The sequence below is a fragment of the Canis lupus genome, chromosome 13 (assembly GCF_011100685.1).
Source record: "Canis lupus familiaris isolate Mischka breed German Shepherd chromosome 13, alternate assembly UU_Cfam_GSD_1.0, whole genome shotgun sequence".
Classification (NCBI taxonomy): Eukaryota; Metazoa; Chordata; class Mammalia; order Carnivora; family Canidae; genus Canis; species Canis lupus.
Genome location: NC_049234.1, coordinates 48,562,493 through 48,580,481, shown reverse-complemented (window position 1 = coordinate 48,580,481; position 17,989 = coordinate 48,562,493). Strand labels below are relative to the sequence as shown.

The 17,989-nt window shown below is 37.4% G+C and overlaps 1 protein-coding gene and 1 pseudogene across 11 annotated transcripts in view; both read left to right on the top strand.

Moving 5' to 3' along the window:
• The window catches only part of CLOCK (clock circadian regulator), a 141,272-nt gene that overhangs the window by 8,437 nt on the left and 114,846 nt on the right, over positions 1 to 17,989 (top strand). The window lies entirely within an intron of this gene.
• On the top strand, positions 5,413 to 5,526 carry LOC119865503 (annotated as a pseudogene).

Sequence of the window (17,989 nt, the reverse complement as noted above, 5' to 3'; positions counted from 1 at the left end):
TGTCTTTGTGAATAAATACAGATTATCATTATTTTAATCAAGTGTTAGTTTTTTACTTTGAGTATTTAGTTAATTTTTTTTTTCTAAGTTTGCCACTACCATCAACTTTGACTTCTTGAATCATCTGCTTTGCATTCCTTTTTATCCCTCTGTTTTGCTTTCTTTTGAGTTAATAAGTCATTTTTATTCTGTTTTTCCTACTATTTGGTTGTGAGTTATATATTCTTATATTTTTAGTGGTTGTTCCAGAGATTATAACTAGTATACTTAATATTATAGTACAAATGACTGCTTCTACCATTCTGCAGTAATGCGAGTTTAATTTTTAACTCCTCCTCCAACCTTTTTGTATTATTATTGTTCTATATTTTATTTGTGCAGATTTTAAACTCCATATTTTAGACAGCCAATTTTTGTTAATACTTACTCTTTCTAGGTTTCTTCCTGTCTTTGTGTGCTTCTTTCTGGGATCATTTTCCTTTTTGTTTGAATAGGTTCCTTTAGTATGTTTAATACTAATCTACCTACAGACAATGATTTTTTTTTTTTTTTGAGATAGTCTTAATTTCACATTCTTTTTTGAATTTTTTTTTTTTTTTTTTTTACTGAATATAGAAATCTAAGTTGGTAGTTATTTTTTTTCTTTATTAAAAAATGTTTTGATGTCTTCTGGCTTTTTATTGAAGTCCACTTCTAGTCTTATTGAAGGTAATTATTACCTTATAATCTTGCTGATAATCATTTATTTTTCTTTGACTACTTTTAAGACTTTCTCTTTTTAGTATTTTAGCTCTTTGACTATGATGTGTTGAGGTGTGGTTTTCTTTGTGTTTTGCTTTATGTTCATTCAGCTATTTGAATTAGTAGTTTGATGTCTTTTAATTTGAGGATATTCTGTTATTCCTCTTCAAATATTGCTTCTGTTTCCTTCCCCCTTTTTCAGATTCTCATTTAGACATGATATAAGTCAATGATTATGTTCCACACATCTCTTAAAATTTTTCTCAGTGTTTCATTTGAGTATCTTCTGTTGACCCTTCTTCCATTAGTAAAACTAGTTTCTCTTTTGTTGAAACTGATTTATTGTATTCTTAATTTTACATTGTAATTTTGAGTGTTAGAACAATTTAATTGTATTTTATAGATTTCTAATACTTGAGTTCTCTCGAATATACTGATTAGTTATTTAAATGTTTGTTGATTCCAATATCTGCATCATCTGTTCTGCTTATAGGATTTGTTTTTCTGTTGGTTATTGGTTGTGTGGTTGTATGTTTCCAGCTCTTCATATGCATGCTGAGTTTCTGAAGGAACTTGTCCATTTCATCTATGTTGTAGGATTTGTTGGTAATCTTATTATCTTTTAAATACAGAACCTATAGTTCTGTATTTAAAATTTATAAGATTTTAAATATATATTTTTATATATATTAAAATTTATTTAAGATTTATAGTTAAATCTGCAATCTGTAGAGATTCAGTATCATTTTTGACTTGGGTAATCTGTATCTTTTTTTCACTTGATCAATCTGGCTAGAGATTTATTAATTTTATTAAGGTTCTCAAAGAAACTGCTTTAGGTTTAGCCAATTTTCTCGGTTTGTTGTTTATTTCCCACCTCTGTTCTGAACTTTATTATTTTCTTTAACTTTTTAGTTAAAGTTTAGTTTTTTAGTTTTAGTTTGTTTTCTGTTTCCAGTTTCTTTGGGTACAAGCTGAGGTCGTCGATTTCCTGTCTGCATTCCTCCCCTGTCCATCCCCAGGTGTGGTATAAACTTCCCTCTAAATATTGCCTACAGATTTTATATATATATATATTTTTTCCATTTTCATTCAGCTCAAAATAGTCTCTGATCTGCTTTTTGATGTCATCTTTGACCAATAAATTATTTAGAAGTGTGTTAGTTTTTAGATAGTTGAGGATTTTCCAGAATTTAACTTAAAAACTTTCTGTTTTTAAGTTAGTTTCATTGTGATGAGAGGACATACTTTATTTTTTTTATTTTTTTAAAAGATTACTTATTTATTTATTCATGAGAGACACAGAGAGAGAGGCAGAGACACAGACAGAGGGAGAAGCAGGCTCCATGCAGGGAGCCCGATGTGGGACTCAATCCCAGGTCTCCAGGATCACGCCCTGGGCCAAAGGCAGGTGCTAAACCACTGAGCCACCCAGGGATCCGAGAGGACATACTTTACATGACTTGGAACTTTTAGTTATATTGAGATTTGTTTTATGGCTCAGAATTTAGTCTATCTTAGTAAAGGTTCCATGTGCATTTGAAAATGAATATATATCCTGCTGTTACTGGCTGATGTTATATAAATGTCAGTTAGGTCAAGTTGGTTGATTTATAAGTTTTTCTTGAATGCCAGACATTGTGATTAAAAACAAAATAAAGTAAACATTACTGAGTATGTTTTGTCAGGCAGGGTTCACTTTTTCTCCTAGGCAGGTAGAGTAGGGAGCCAATCATCTTAATTTATATGGAGGCTGGATTGCTATTTTAGTAATTTGATGATACTTTTCTTCTTATTTGCCTGTTTTGTACAGTGTGGACTTCCAGGACTTTCACTTCAAAGCCTGGTGGTCTTTGTCCTCTTAGCAGTGCCAAAGGTGGGAAATTTCACTTTGCTTTTCAGTTTTTCAGTTAACTATTTAGTCTTTTTACTCTATATAGTTTTAAAATTAAGCTGATGTCCTGGCAGAGATAGTAGCTTTGATCTTAAAAGTCCCTGCAGTCTTCCAGTTTTGTTACTCCAGCCCTTGTGTGAACACCAAAAGCTCTTTTGAGTTCTCTATCCTTTAGCATCAGTGTTCTGCACAGAAATTTGTTTTCAGCCTCCAGCCCATCCTCATAATCAGGAAATACCCAGGTTCTCTTGTTCTCCATCTTTCCACATCTTCTGCCTTAGAAGAATAGGATTTTTGTAACTTATTTAGCTTTTCTAGTTGTTCTCAGCAAGAATATAGGCCTGCTGTAAGCTATTCTATCTTACCTGGATGTGGACAACTTATTTTTTAAAGCTACACAGAATACTTAATTTCCATGAGCTATTTTGTGTTAAGTATTTTATTTTATTTTATTAAGATTTTATTTATTTATTCATGAGAGACGAGAGAGAGAGAGACAGGTAGGCAGAAACACAGGCAGAGGGAGAAGCAGGCTCCACTCAGGGAGCCTGACGTGGGACTCCACCCCGGGTCTCCAGAATCACAGCCCGGGCTGCAGGCGGCACTAAACCACTGCGCCACCGGGGCTGCCCCTTGTGTTCAGTATTTTATTATAAGGTAGTTGGATTTTAGTTTCTGACCTAGGTTACTCCTTAAAACTCAGCTTTATTTATATATGTTAAAATTCACAACGTTAAGTATACACGTTTTCACAGATGCATTCTTGTGCGTATCACCACAATCAAGATACAGAAAATTCTTATCATCCTGAAAAATTCTCTCTCCCCTGGCAACCACTGATCTGTTTTCTATTGATATAGTTTTGCCTTTTCTACAAATGTGATATAAAAGGAATCATACTATATGTTGTCTTCTGGGTCTGGCCTGCATTTAGTGTAATGCTTTTGATAATTCTTTGTCAATAGTTTCTTTCTTTTATGGCTGAATACTATTTCATTTTATGGAATATGAAATAGTTTTTTTATAATTGTCAGTTGGTAGACATTTGAATTGCTTCCAACTTTTGGCCTTGATGAACAAAACTGCTAAACATTTTGGACATGGGTTTTCACCTGGGCAGACATCTAGGAATGGAATTGCTGGGTTGCGTGTTTAGCTTTATAAGATACCATCAAACTGTTTTCTCAGGTGGCTGTATACTTACATCCTCCTCAGAAATGTATGAGTTTCCATTGCTACATTTTTGTCAACACTTGGTATTGTCACTGTTTTAAGTTTCAGCCATTTTAGTGGTTGTGTAATTGTATATCTCATTGTGGTTTCAATTTGCATTTTTCTTTTTCTTTTAAAGATTTTATTTATTTATTCACGAGAGATAGAGAGGGAGGCAGAGACACAGGCAGAAGGAGAAGCAGGCTTCCTGTGGGGAACATGATGTGGGACTTGATCCTGGGACCTCGGGATCACGCCCTGAGCCAAAGGCAGATGCTCAACCACTGAGCCACCCAGGTGTCCCTCAATTAGCATTTTTCTAATGACTAATGATATTGAGCGTGTTTTCATGTGCTTATTGGTCATTCCTATATTTTGTGAAGTGTCTGCTCAAATATTTTGACCATTTAGAAAAATGGGTTCCTTATGGAGACCTAAAAGATTGTTTTTCTCTAATATATTCTGATATGAAGTCCTTATCAGATGTTAGAATTGTGAAAGTTCCCTCCCAATCTGTGCCTTCCTTTATTTTCTTAATGGTGTCTTTGAAAAGTCTTACATTTTGATGAAATACGATATATCAGTTCTTTTATGCTTTAGGTTTTTTGTCTTCAAAGAAATATTTATCTACCTCTAGAGATTTTTCTCATGTTTCTTACAGAAGTTTTATAGTTTTAGCTTTTGTGTTTAAGTCTACGGTTCATTGTGATATATTGACTCTATAGATCAATTTAGAAAGAAATGACATCTTACTACTGAGTGTTTTCTAGTGTTTTCTTACTACTAGTGTTTTCTACATCAAACTACTGTTTGTTTTGATCCACAAACACAGTATAACCTCTCCATTCATTTAGGCCTGTAGTTTCTCTCAGCATTGCTTTTATAGTTTTTTAATATCCTTTTAGTAGTGTACTTTATCTTGCTCATTCAGCAAGCCTTACTGAGCATCTAGTGTGTGCCAGATACCATTCTAGTTGCTGGTGTTACAGCAGCTGAACAAAGTAGGCAAAAAGTCCTGCCCTTGAGGAGCTTAATATTCCAACTGGAGGAAGCTAGATGAGAAACCAGTAAGTATATTAGATGGTCATTAGTACTATTGGAGAAAAACCCATCAGGCTGTAGGGGGTTGTAGTATATGAATGTGAGGGAGGTAGGACAGGGTTTACAATTTTAAATAGGGTGAACAGAGAAGTTTTCATTGAGAAGTCTGTATTTGAGCAGCCCTTAGTCTGCTACATACATGAATAATGAAACAAGTAACAATTTCAGAAGGAAAAGGGGAAAGAATGGGATAGCTTAAGTAGGTGTGCTAAGTATGCTAATTAACCCCTGTGAAATAACTAGGAGCCCATAGCACTTAGAATCAATAAATGTAGTCATAGAAGTATACCTAACGGTAGAGAGGTAAACAGTAAGAAAGATAATGTGGTTGGTTGAAATCTAGGATGAGAAAGGGAGGAGGAAAAATAAAGACATTGTATCATATCTCATAGTAGAGAACTAAAAGGTAATGTGAAGAAATGGAGGACTAAGTTTGTTTTATATGAGTATGATTTTAAAGATGTAGCTTTGTGCAGTGGCAGTATGGTAGCCAATGAGGTTTATCCAAGGTACGGTTTTTGCTAATTGATTATAAAGATGTCCATTAGTATAATAATTGAAACCTTATTAAAAGTAAGAGGTATTCTGTAAAATATAAAGAGGGTGAAATTAAGCAACACAAAGATGAGTACTTTGATTGTAACATTTATTTTATGAAGTACCAAATCTCTGTAAAAATCATAATTAAAACATTAATATTCAAAAGGCAAAAAACATACCAGAGATTTATTCACAAAAACCATAAATGGTAGACAGACCATAGTGAATCAAATGAACAAAACCTTAAAGCAATAGAACACCTAAATACCCCAATTACTAAGCAGAATTTGATGGACAAACTGAATTCTACCTTGAAAACAGACCTACCTTTTTCTCAAGCACCTATTGAACATATACAAAACTTGATTATAATACTAGATTATAAAGAAAACCTTAATACATGCCAGAAGATAGGAGTAATATAGAGGTGCCAATCTATTATGGTAGCTACTAGCTACATCTAGCAATTAACATGTAATAAAAGTTAAATTCAGCATTTACTCTCACATGCCTCAATAAGATTGGTTGATTTTGGAATGAGGAGAAAAGAATGCAGATTGAAGATAATATAAGTGAACTAAATCGTTCTCTTTCATAACATGGAGTCAATAGATGTAATTTTGATGTTAAATAATAAAGACAGGGTTGTTATCTATAATTATGAAGATAAATATAAAAATAAGTGAAGTACAAAAAATAGGTGAAAGTGATTGTTCTTTTGTAGCAGTTAGGCAGGCTGCCTTCCCATTATAAGCCTTTTTGTACTTTAAAAAAACAAAACAAAACATGTATATGTATTACATCAATAATATGTAAGTTTTAAGAAACTGGTGGGATAAATAAAAGCACCCTAGAAACTGTCTTGTACAATAGTTTCTTTTCCAATAAATAATAAGTATAATTTCATTTCTTTGTATAAAGTGAAAAACACTCTAGTTCTCTTATACTGAAAGTATAAATTTTTTTTTTGTGGGGGGCACCAGTAACCTAGTTGTCTCTTCTGGTCATGAAGATAGCAAATAGTTCTGTGATGGGCATATACTGCTTATCTTTACTTGACAAAAATACTTAATTTTGATTTCAGTAGTCGATAAAAGATTGAGAACACTTTAAGATTTTAATTTAAATACATTAAATTTATTTAACAACAAAAGCACACTTAAATGGGTCAAGAAATAAAAGTCAAAACGTGTACTCATAGCCTTTAAAGGTTTATGAAATATTTCAAGGCATTTTCTCTTTTGGAATTTCTAGGAATATTTTGAATATAGGAATGACATCTTTAATAAGGACATAAGACAAATAATTATGAAATTTTTACTACTTGTATAAAGAAAATATTGGTTACTATTTAAGGTACCACTTTGTAGAACATAATTTATTCAAAACTGTAGTTACATTTTTTCAAAATATATTATTACATCTTTTCTATAAAGTCACTCTTAGGAAATATAGGTAAGGGTCAGGGTGAAAAATAAAAGAAGTTTTGCCCTGTAATCTGAGAATATTATTTGAAAACATATAGGCATACTACATCAAGACAGTGTCACTTGTTGAATGGATACAGTATTTGTTTCCCAGATAGACTGGCTATGCTAGTTTTTAGAACTTGACACTCTGAAATTACCAATATACTGTAGTTTGACTTTCAAGTAAGCTTTACATATAAATAAGAAAATTAAACATATTGGGATTAAGTATAAACACTTAGCTTGGAGGAATAGCATTACACAGCAAATTCTCAAAAATCAAAAAAGAAATAGAAACCATTAAAATAAACAGAAATCCTAGAGTTAAAGAATATAGTGACTGAACTGAAGATTCCCATAGATTCAACAGTAGATTCCACCAAGGAGAAAAAAGAATTAGAATAAGACCAAAGGTCATTTAATATGTAATCAGAGCAATAGTAAAAGGGAATGAAAAAGAGTGAAGAATGCCCATGAAATGTTCATGAGATGCTATTAAACTGTGTGTTATTGAAATCCTGGAGGAAGAGAGGAAGAAAGGAACACAATGCTAATTTTTAAAGGAATAATGGCTAAGTACTTCCCAAATCTAGGGAGAGATTTGGCCATCTAAGTTCATGAAACTAATAGGTCCTCCCAAATTTCAAACCAAAATCTTCTCCAAGACATTGTACTAAGACTGTCTAAAGTCAAACATAAAATTTAGAAGCATCAAGGGGGGAAAAAATTGCTCCCATATAAGAGAGCCCCTGTAAGGTTATCAGCAGATTTCTCAGCAGAAACTTTGAGCCAGGTGAAAGTGGGATGATCTATTCAGTCCCAAAAGGAAAAGCCTGCCAACCAGGAAAATTCTGCCAGAAAAATTGTCCAAGATTGTAGGAGAGCTAATAAAGACTTTCCCAAATAGACAAAAAGTTGAGAGTGTCACCATTAGACCTGATGTATAAGAAGTGCTGAGAGTTCTTCAAGCTGAAATGAAAAGATGCTACTTAGTAATGTAAAACCTTATAAAATTACAGAACATGTTGGTAAAGGTAAGTATAAAATCAAATTCAGAGTATTCTTTACAATATAATGTGATAATCGTTTAACTAGTAATATAAAGGTTTAGTTAGAAGGCAAAATTATTAAAAACCATAGCTGCAGTAGTTTATAAGGACACATATAAAAAGTAAATTCAATGTCAAAAACAAAATATGGGAGAGGGGCATGAAAGAATGGAGTTTTTTTTTTAACTCTTTTTATAGTTTTTTAATTTTTACATTTTTTAATTTAAATTCAATTTGCTACCATATAGTGGAATACCCAGCGCTCATCCTATCAGGTGCCCTCCTTAGTACCTGTCACCCAGTTACCCTATTCCCCCCACCCACCTCCCCTTCCTTTGTTTACGAGAGGAGTCTCTCATGGTTAGTCTCCCTCTCCGATTTTTCCCATTCATTTCCCCTCCTTTCCCTTATAATTCCTTTCACTATTTCTTATATTCCACGTTTGAGTGAAACCATATGATGATTGTCCTCCGATTGACTTATTTCACTCAGCGTAATACCCTCCAGTTCCATCCACGTTGAAGCAAATGGTGGGTATTTGTCTCTTCTAATGGCTGAATAATATTCTATTGTGTATATGTTGTATGTACATATATATGTGTGTGTGTGTGTGTGTATATATGTATATATATGCATGCCACATATTCTTTATCCATTCATCCTTTGAAGGACATCGTGGCTCCTTCCACAGTTTGGCTGTTATGGACATTGCAGCAAATTCTTGCAAGATACATCTATGGAGGCAAGGGAAACAAAAGCAAAAATGAACTATTGGGATTTAAGATAAAGAGCTTCTGGAGGGGAGGAGCAAGATGGCGGAAGAGTAGGGTCGCCAAATCACCTGTCTCCACCAAACTACCTAGAAAACCTTCAAATTATCCTGAAAATCTATGAATTCGGCCTGAGATTTAAAGAGAGACCAGCTGGAATGCTACAGTGAGAAGAATTCGCGCTTCTATCAAGGTAGGAAGACGGGGAAAAAGAAATAAAGGAACAAAGGCCTCCAAGGGGGAGGGGCCCCGCGAGGAGCCGGGCTGAGGCCGGGGCGAGTGTCCCCAGGACAGGAGAGCCCCGTCCCGGAGGAGCAGGAGCTGCACCGACCTTCCCGGGCGGAAAGGGGCTCGTGGGGAGGTGGAGCAGGACCCAGGAGGGCGAGGATGCCCTCCGGCTCCCGGGGACAGTAACAGCAACTGCGCGCCCAGGAGAGTGCGCCGAGCTCCCTAAGGGCTGCAGCGCGCACGGCGGGACCCGGCGGGACCCGGAGCAGCTCGGGGGGCTCGGGCGGCGGCTCCGCGGAGGGGGCTGCGCGGCCCCGGGAGCAGCTCGGAGGGGCTCGGGCAGAGGAAGAGGCTCCGTGCAGAGGGGGCTGCGCGGTTCCAGGAGCAGCTCGGAGGGGCTCGGGCGGCGGCTCCGCGGAGGGGGCTGCGCAGCCCGGGAGCGCGAATCCACCAGCGCAGGCTCCAGAGCACAGGGCGCCGGGACACAGCCCAGGATCCGGCCTCCCCCGGGACAGGCAGAGGCCGGGAGGGCCCAGGACAGCAAGGACGCTCCTGCCCCGAGCTGAGCAGATCAGCGGCCCCGCCCCGGAGCCTCCAGGCCCTGCAGACGGAGTTCCGGCCGGAGCTGAATCCAGGTTTCCAGAGCTGCCCCGCCACTGGGGCTGTTCCTCCTGCGGCCTCACGGGGTAAACAACCCCCACCGAGCCCTGCACCAGGCAGGGGCACAGCAGCTCCCCCAACTGCTAACACCTGAAAATCAGCACAACAGGCCCCTCCCCCAGAACACCAGCTAGACGGACAACTTCCAGGAGAAGCCAAGGGACTTAAAGTACACAGAATCAGAAGATACTCCCCGGTGGTTCTTTTTTTGTTTGTTTGTTTTTGTTTTTGTTTTTGTTTTTGTTTTATTTTGCTTTTTGATTTGTATCCTTCCCTCACCCCCTTTTTTTTCTCCTTTCTTTTTCTTTCTCTTTTTCTTCCCTTTTTTTTTTTGTTTTTTTTTTTCTTTTTCTTCCCTTTTTTTTCTCTTTCTCTTTTCTTTCCTTCTTTCTCTCCTCTCTTTTTCTCTTTTTCCCAATACAACTTGCTTTTGGCCACTCTGCACTGAGCAAAATGACTAGAAGGAAAACCTCACCTCAAAAGAAAGAATCAGAAACAGTCCTCTCTCCCACAGAGTTACAAAATCTGGATTACAATTCAATGTCAGAAAGCCAATTCAGAAGCACTATTATACAGCTACTGATGGCTCTAGAAAAAAGTATAAAGGACTCAAGAGACTTCATGACTGCAGAATTTAGAGCTAATCAGGCAGAAATTAAAAATCAATTGAATGAGATGCAATCCAAACTAGAAGTCCTAACGACGAGGGTTAACAAGGTGGAAGAACGAGTGAGTGACCTAGAAGACAAGTTGATAGCAAAGAGGGAAACTGAGGAAAAAAGAGACAATTAAAAGACCATGAAGATAGATTAAGGGAAATAAACGACAGCCTGAGAAAGAAAAACCTACGTTTAATTGGGGTTCCCGAGGGCGCCGAAAGGGACAGAGGGCCAGAATATGTATTTGAACAAATTCTAGCTGAAAACTTTCCTAATCTGGGAAGGGAAACAGGCATTCAGATCCAGGAAATAGAGAGATCCCCCCCTAAAATCTATAAAAACCGTTCAACACCTCGACATTTAATTGTGAAGCTTGCAAATTCCAAAGATAAAGAGAAGATCCTTAAAGCAGCAAGAGACAGGAAATCCCTGACTTTTATGGGGAGGAGTATTAGGGTAACAGCAGACCTCTCCACAGAGACCTGGCAGGCCAGAAAGGGCTGGCAGGATATATTCAGGGTCCTAAATGAGAAGAACATGCAACCAAGAATACTTTATCCAGCAAGGCTCTCATTCAAAATGGAAGGAGAGATAAAGAGCTTCCAAGACAGGCAGCAACTAAAAGAATATGTGACCTCCAAACCAGCTCTGCAAGAAATTTTAAGGGGGCCTCTTAAAATTCCCCTTTAAGAAGAAGTTCAGTGGAACAGTCCACAAATACAAAGACTGAATAGATATCATGATGACACTAAACTCATATCTCTCAATAGTAACTCTGAATGTGAACGGGCTTAATGACCCCATCAAAAGGCGCAGGGTTTCAGACTGGATAAAAAAGCAGGACCCATCTATTTGCTGTCTACAAGAGACTCATTTTAGACAGAAGGACACCTACAGCCTGAAAATAAAAGGTTGGAGAACCATTTACCATTCGAATGGTCCTCAAAAGAAAGCAGGGGTAGCCATCCTTATATCAGATAAACTAAAATTTACCCCAAAGACTGTAGTGAGAGATGAAGAGGGACACTATATCATACTTAAAGGATCTATTCAACAAGAGGACTTAACAATCCTCAATATATACGCTCCGAATGTGGGAGCTGCCAAATATATAAATCAATTATTAACCAAAGTGAAGAAATACTTAGGTAATAATACACTTATACTTGGTGACTTCAATCTAGCTCTTTCTATACTCGATAGGTCTTCTAAGCAAAACATCTCCAAAGAAACGAAAGCTTTAAATGATACACTGGACCAGATGGATTTCACAGATATCTACAGAACTTTACATCCAAACTCAACTGAATACACATTCTTCTCAAGCGCACATGGAACTTTCTCCAGAATAGACCACATATTGGGTCACAAATCGGGTCTGAACCGATACCAAAAGATTGGGATTGTCCCCTGCATATTCTCGGACCATAATGCCTTGAAATTAGAACTAAATCACAACAAGAAGTTTGGAAGGACCTCAAACACATGGAGGTTAAGGACCATCCTGCTAAAAGATAAAAAGGTCAACCAAGAAATTAAGGAAGAATTAAAAAGATTCATGGAAACTAATGAGAATGAAGATACAACCGTTCAAAATCTTTGGGATGCAGCAAAAGCAGTCCTAAGGGGGAAATACATCGCAATACAAGCATCCATTCAAAAACTGGAAAGAACTCAAATACAAAAGCTAACCTTACACATAAAGGAGCTAGAGAAAAAACAGTAAATAGATCCTACACCCAAGAGAAGAAGGGAGTTAATAAAGATTCGAGCAGAACTCAACGAAATCGAGACCAGAAGAACTGTGGAACAGATCAACAGAACCAGGAGTTGGTTCTTTGAAAGAATTAATAAGATAGATAAACCATTAGCCAGCCTTATTAAAAAGAAGAGAGAGAAGACTCAAATTAATAAAATCATGAATGAGAAAGGAGAGATCACTACCAACACCAAGGAAATACAAACGATTTTAAAAACATATTATGAACAGCTATACGCCAATAAATTAGGCAATCTAGAAGAAATGGACGCATTCCTGGAAAGCCACAAACTACCAAAACTGGAACAGGAAGAAATAGAAAACCTGAACAGGCCAATAACCAGGGAGGAAATTGAAGCAGTCATCAAAAACCTCCCAAGACACAAGAGTCCAGGGCCAGATGGCTTCCCAGGAGAATTTTATCAAACGTTTAAAGAAGAAATCATACCTATTCTCCTAAAGCTGTTTGGAAAGATAGAAAGAGATGGAGTACTTCCAAATTCGTTCTATGAAGCCAGCATCACCTTAATTCCAAAGCCAGACAAAGACCCCGCCAAAAAGGAGAATTACAGACCAATATCCCTGATGAACATGGATGCAAAAATTCTCAACAAGATACTGGCCAATAGGATCCAACAGTACATTAAGAAAATTATTCACCATGACCAAGTAGGATTTATCCCCGGGACACAAGGCTGGTTCAACACCCGTAAAACAATCAATGTGATTCATCATATCAGCAAGAGAAAAACCAAGAACCATATGATCCTCTCATTAGATGCAGAGAAAGCATTTGACAAAATACAGCATCCATTCCTGATCAAAACTCTTCAGAGTGTAGGGATAGAGGGAACATTCCTCGACATCTTAAAAGCCATCTATGAAAAGCCCACAGCAAATATCATTCTCAATGGGGAAGCACTGGGAGCCTTTCCCCTAAGATCAGGAACAAGACAGGGATGTCCATTCTCACCACTGCTGTTCAACATAGTACTGGAAGTCCTAGCCTCAGCAATCAGACAACAAAAAGACATTAAAGGCATTCAAATTGGCAAAGAAGAAGTCAAACTCTCCCTCTTCGCCGATGACATGATACTCTACATAGAAAACCCAAAAGTCTCCACCCCAAGATTGCTAGAACTCATACAGCAATTCGGTAGCGTGGCAGGATACAAAATCAATGCCCAGAAGTCAGTGGCATTTCTATACACTAACAATGAGACTGAAGAAAGAGAAATTAAGGAGTCAATCCCATTTACAATTGCACGCAAAAGCATAAGATACCTAGGAATAAACCTAACCAAAGATGTAAAGGATCTATACCCTCAAAACTATAGAACCCTTCTCAAAGAAATTGAGGAAAACACAAAGAGATGGAAAAATATTCCATGCTCATGGACTGGCAGAATTAATATTGTGAAAATGTCAATGTTACCCAGGGCAATATACATGTTTAATGCAATCCCTATCAAAATACCATGGACTTTCTTCAGAGAGTTAGAACAAATTATTTTAAGATTTGTGTGGAATCAGAAAAGACCCCGAATAGCCAGGGGAATTTTAAAAAAGAAAACCATATCTGGGGGCATCACAATGCCAGATTTCAGGTTGTACTACAAAGCTGTGGTCATCAAGACAGTGTGGTACTGGCACAAAAACAGACACATAGATCAGTGGAACAGAATAGAGAATCCAGAAGTGGACCCTGAACTTTATGGGCAACTAATATTCGATAAAGGAGGAAAGACTATCCATTGGAAGAAAGACAGTCTCTTCAATAAATGGTGCTGGGAAAATTGGACATCCACATGCAGAAGAATGAAACTAGACCACTCTCTTTCACCATACACAAAGATAAACTCAAAATGGATGAAAGATCTAAATGTGAGACAAGATTCCATCAAAATCCTAGAGAAGAACACAGGCAACACCCTTTTTGAACTCGGCCATAGTAACTTCTTGCAAGATACATCCACGAAGGCAAAAGAAACAAAAGCAAAAATGAACTATTGGGACTTCATCAAGATAAGAAGCTTTTGCACAGCAAAGGATACAGTCAACAAAACTCAAAGACAACCTACAGAATGGGAGAAGATATTTGCAAATGACATATCAGATAAAGGGCTAGTTTCCAAGATCTATAAAGAACTTATTAAACTTAACACCAAAGAAACAAACAATCCAATCATGAAATGGGCAAAAGACATGAACAGAAATCTCACAGAGGAAGACATAGACATGGCCAACATGCATATGAGAAAATGCTCTGCATCACTTGCCATCAGGGAAATACAAATCAAAACTACAATGAGATACCACCTCACACCAGTGAGAATGGGGAAAATTAACAAGGCAGGAAACAACAAATGTTGGAGAGGATGCGGAGAAAAGGGAACCCTCTTACACTGTTGGTGGGAATGTGAACTGGTGCAGCCACTCTGGAAAACTGTGTGGAGGTTCCTCAAACAGTTAAAAATAGACCTGCCCTACGACCCAGCAATTGCACTGTTGGGGATTTACCCCAAAGATACAAATGCAATGAAACGCTGGGACACCTGCACCCCGATGTTTCTAGCAGCAATGGCCACGATAGCCAAACTGTGGAAGGAGCCTCGGTGTCCAACGAAAGATGAATGGATAAAGAAGATGTGGTTTATGTATACAATGGAATATTACTCAGCTATTAGAAATGACAAATACCCACCATTTGCTTCAACGTGGATGGAAGTGGAGGGTATTATGCTGAGTGAAGTAAGTCAGTCGGAGAAGGACAAACATTATATGTTCTCATTCATTTGGGGAATATAAATAATAGTGAAAGGTAAAATAAGGGAAGGGGGAAGAAATGTGTGGGAAATATCAGAAAGGGAGACAGAACGTAAAGACTGCTAACTCTGGGAAACGAACTAGGGGTGGTAGAAGGGGAGGAGGGCGGGGGGTGGGAGTGAATGGGTGACGGGCACTGGGTGTTATTCTGTATGTTAGTAAATTGAACACCAATTAAAAAAAAAAAAAAGCTTCTGCACGGCAAAATAAACAGTCAACAAAACTAAAAGACAACCTACAGAATGGGAGAAGATATTTGTACGTTAGATAATTAGATAAAGAGCTAGTATCCAAGATCTATAAAGAATTTACCAAATTCAACACCCAAGAAACAAAGAATCCAATCATGAAATGGGAGAAGACATGAACAGAAGTTGCTCCAGAGAAGACCTACACATGGCCAACAAGCACTGAAAAACTGCTCTGCATCACTTGCCATCAGGGAAATACAAATCAAAACCACAATGAGATACCACCTCACACCAGTGAGAATGGCTTAAATTAACAAGACAGGAAACAACAAATATTGGAGAGGATGTGGAGAAAGGGGAACCCTTTTGCACTGTTGGTCGGAATGCAAACTGGTACAGCCACTTTGGAAAACAGTGTGGAGGTTCCTCAAGAAGTTAAAAATAGAGCTACCCTATGATCCAGCAATTGTACTACTGGGTATTTACCGCAAAGATACTGATGTAGTGAAATGCCGGGATACTTGCACCCCGATGTTCATAGCAGCAGTGTCCACAAAAGAATGGAGATTTTGAATGTGATCAAAGTTGTTAGCTTAGTAACAGTCTCTTATAAGATATTTTATGTAAGCCTTTTGGCAACCACAGAGCAAAACCTGCAGTACATTCACAGAAGATAGAGAAGGGAATCAAAACATACTAATACAGAAAATCAGTTCACAAAGACCACAGAAGTGGAAGAAAGGAATGAGGGGACTACATGAAATAAATAAGATGGCATTAGTAAGTTCTTACCTATCAATAATTACATTAATGCAAATGGGTTAAATTTTCCAATCAAAAGTCCTAGAGTGGCTGACTGGATTAAAAAACAAGAACCAACTAGATATAGGCTGCCCACCAGAGACTCATTTTGGCTTTAAGGACACGTGTAGGTTCAAATTAAGGGATGGAAAAAGATAATCTATGCAAATGGAAACCAAAGAGAGCAGTGGTAGCTATACCAAATATAGATTTTAAGTTAAAAATAGATTTTAAGTTAAAAACTGTATCAAGACACAAAGTCATTATAAAATGAAAAAGAAGTTAACTCATTAAGAGGACATAACAGATGATCAGGGGAGAAATAGACCACAATACAATAATAGTAGGGGACTTGAATATCCCATTATCAACAGTGGATAGATCATCTTGACAGAAAATAAGGAAACACTGGACATGAAATATACCTATACATAGAAGAGAACATTCTACCCAGCAGCAGCAGAATACATTTTTCTCAAGTGTACAAGGAACACTCTATAGGATAGAGCATATATCTTAAGTCACAATTGCCTTAGCAAATGTAGGAAGATTGATTTTATATCAAGTATCTTTTCCAACCATGGTGGTATGAAACTAGAAACAATAGGAGAAAAACTGGAAAATTCTCAGTTGTGTGGTAATAATACCCACCTGAACAATCAGTGGGTTGAAGCAAGTGAAAGGATAGTGAAAATACAGTTGATCCTTGAACAATGTAGGGTTGAAAATTCCATGTAGTCACATAGTCAAAAATCTGTGTATAAATTTTGGCTTCCTAAAACCATTACTAAGTCTACTGTTGACTGGAAGGCTTTTTGGTCAACATAAGCCATTGATTAATACATATTTTGTGTGTTACATGTGTTACATGTTACATACATACACGTTTATATTGTTACAATAAACTAGAGAAAAAAAACATTAAGAAAATTTTAGGGAAAATTTATAGTACTATATATATTTAAAAATAACCCACGTGTAAATGGACCTGTGCAGTTCAAATCTGTGGTGTTCAAGAATAAACTTTTTTTTTTTTTAAGATTTATTTAGTCATGAAAGACACACACACGCACACGCACAGGCACAGGGAGAAGCAGGCTCCATGCTGGGAGCCCGACGTGGAACTCGATCTTGGATCTCCAGGATCACACCCTGGGCCGAAGGCAGCACTAAACCGCTGAGCCACCGGGGCTGCCCTCAAGAATAAACTATTACTTAAAAGTGGAGACCCAAGATACCAAAACACGTGGATGTAGCAAAAGCAGTTTTTAGAGGGAAGTTCATAGTGATACATACCTTAGGTTAAGGAACTACACTACATGTTAAGGAACTAGAAAAAGAACACACTAAACTCAAAGTTAGCAGAAGGAAGATGAGAGCAGAGCTAAATGAAATAGAGACTGGGACAGCAATGTAAAAGAAGGAATTAGTTTCCTTCTTCAAAAAAATAGCTATTTTTTTTAAAGATTTTATTTATTTGAGAGAGAGAGGGAGCACGAGAGTGAGGTGAAGGGTTGAGGGAGAAGCAGACTCCCTGCTGAGCAGGGAGCCTGATGTGGGGCTCCATCCTAGCACTCTGGGATTATGACTTGAGCCAAAGGCAGATGCTTAACTGACTGGGCCAACCAGGTGCCCTGAATAATTGTTTTTTTTTTTTTTTTTTTTCTGAATAATTGGTTTTTTGAAAAAGACTTGACAGGCCCTTAGCTAGACTAAGAAAAAAAAGACTCAAAATCAGAAATGAAAGGAATATTACACCTGATAGAACAGAAATGGAAAGGATCATGAACCTACTACGAGCAATTATATGCCAACAAATTAGCCTAAAAGAAATGGGTAAGTTCCTAGAAAGATATAACATAACAAGATTGAATAATGAAGTAGAAACTAAGGAGACTGAAATAGTAATCAAAAACCTGCCAATAAAGAAAAGCACAGGATCAGGTTTCACCGGTGAGTTTTATCAAACATTTGAAGAATAATTAACACCAGTCTTACACTTTTCCAAAAAAATAAAAGAGGAGGGAGCACTCCCAAACTCATTTTATAAGATAGTCATTATCCTGATACCACAGCCAGATTAGGATAC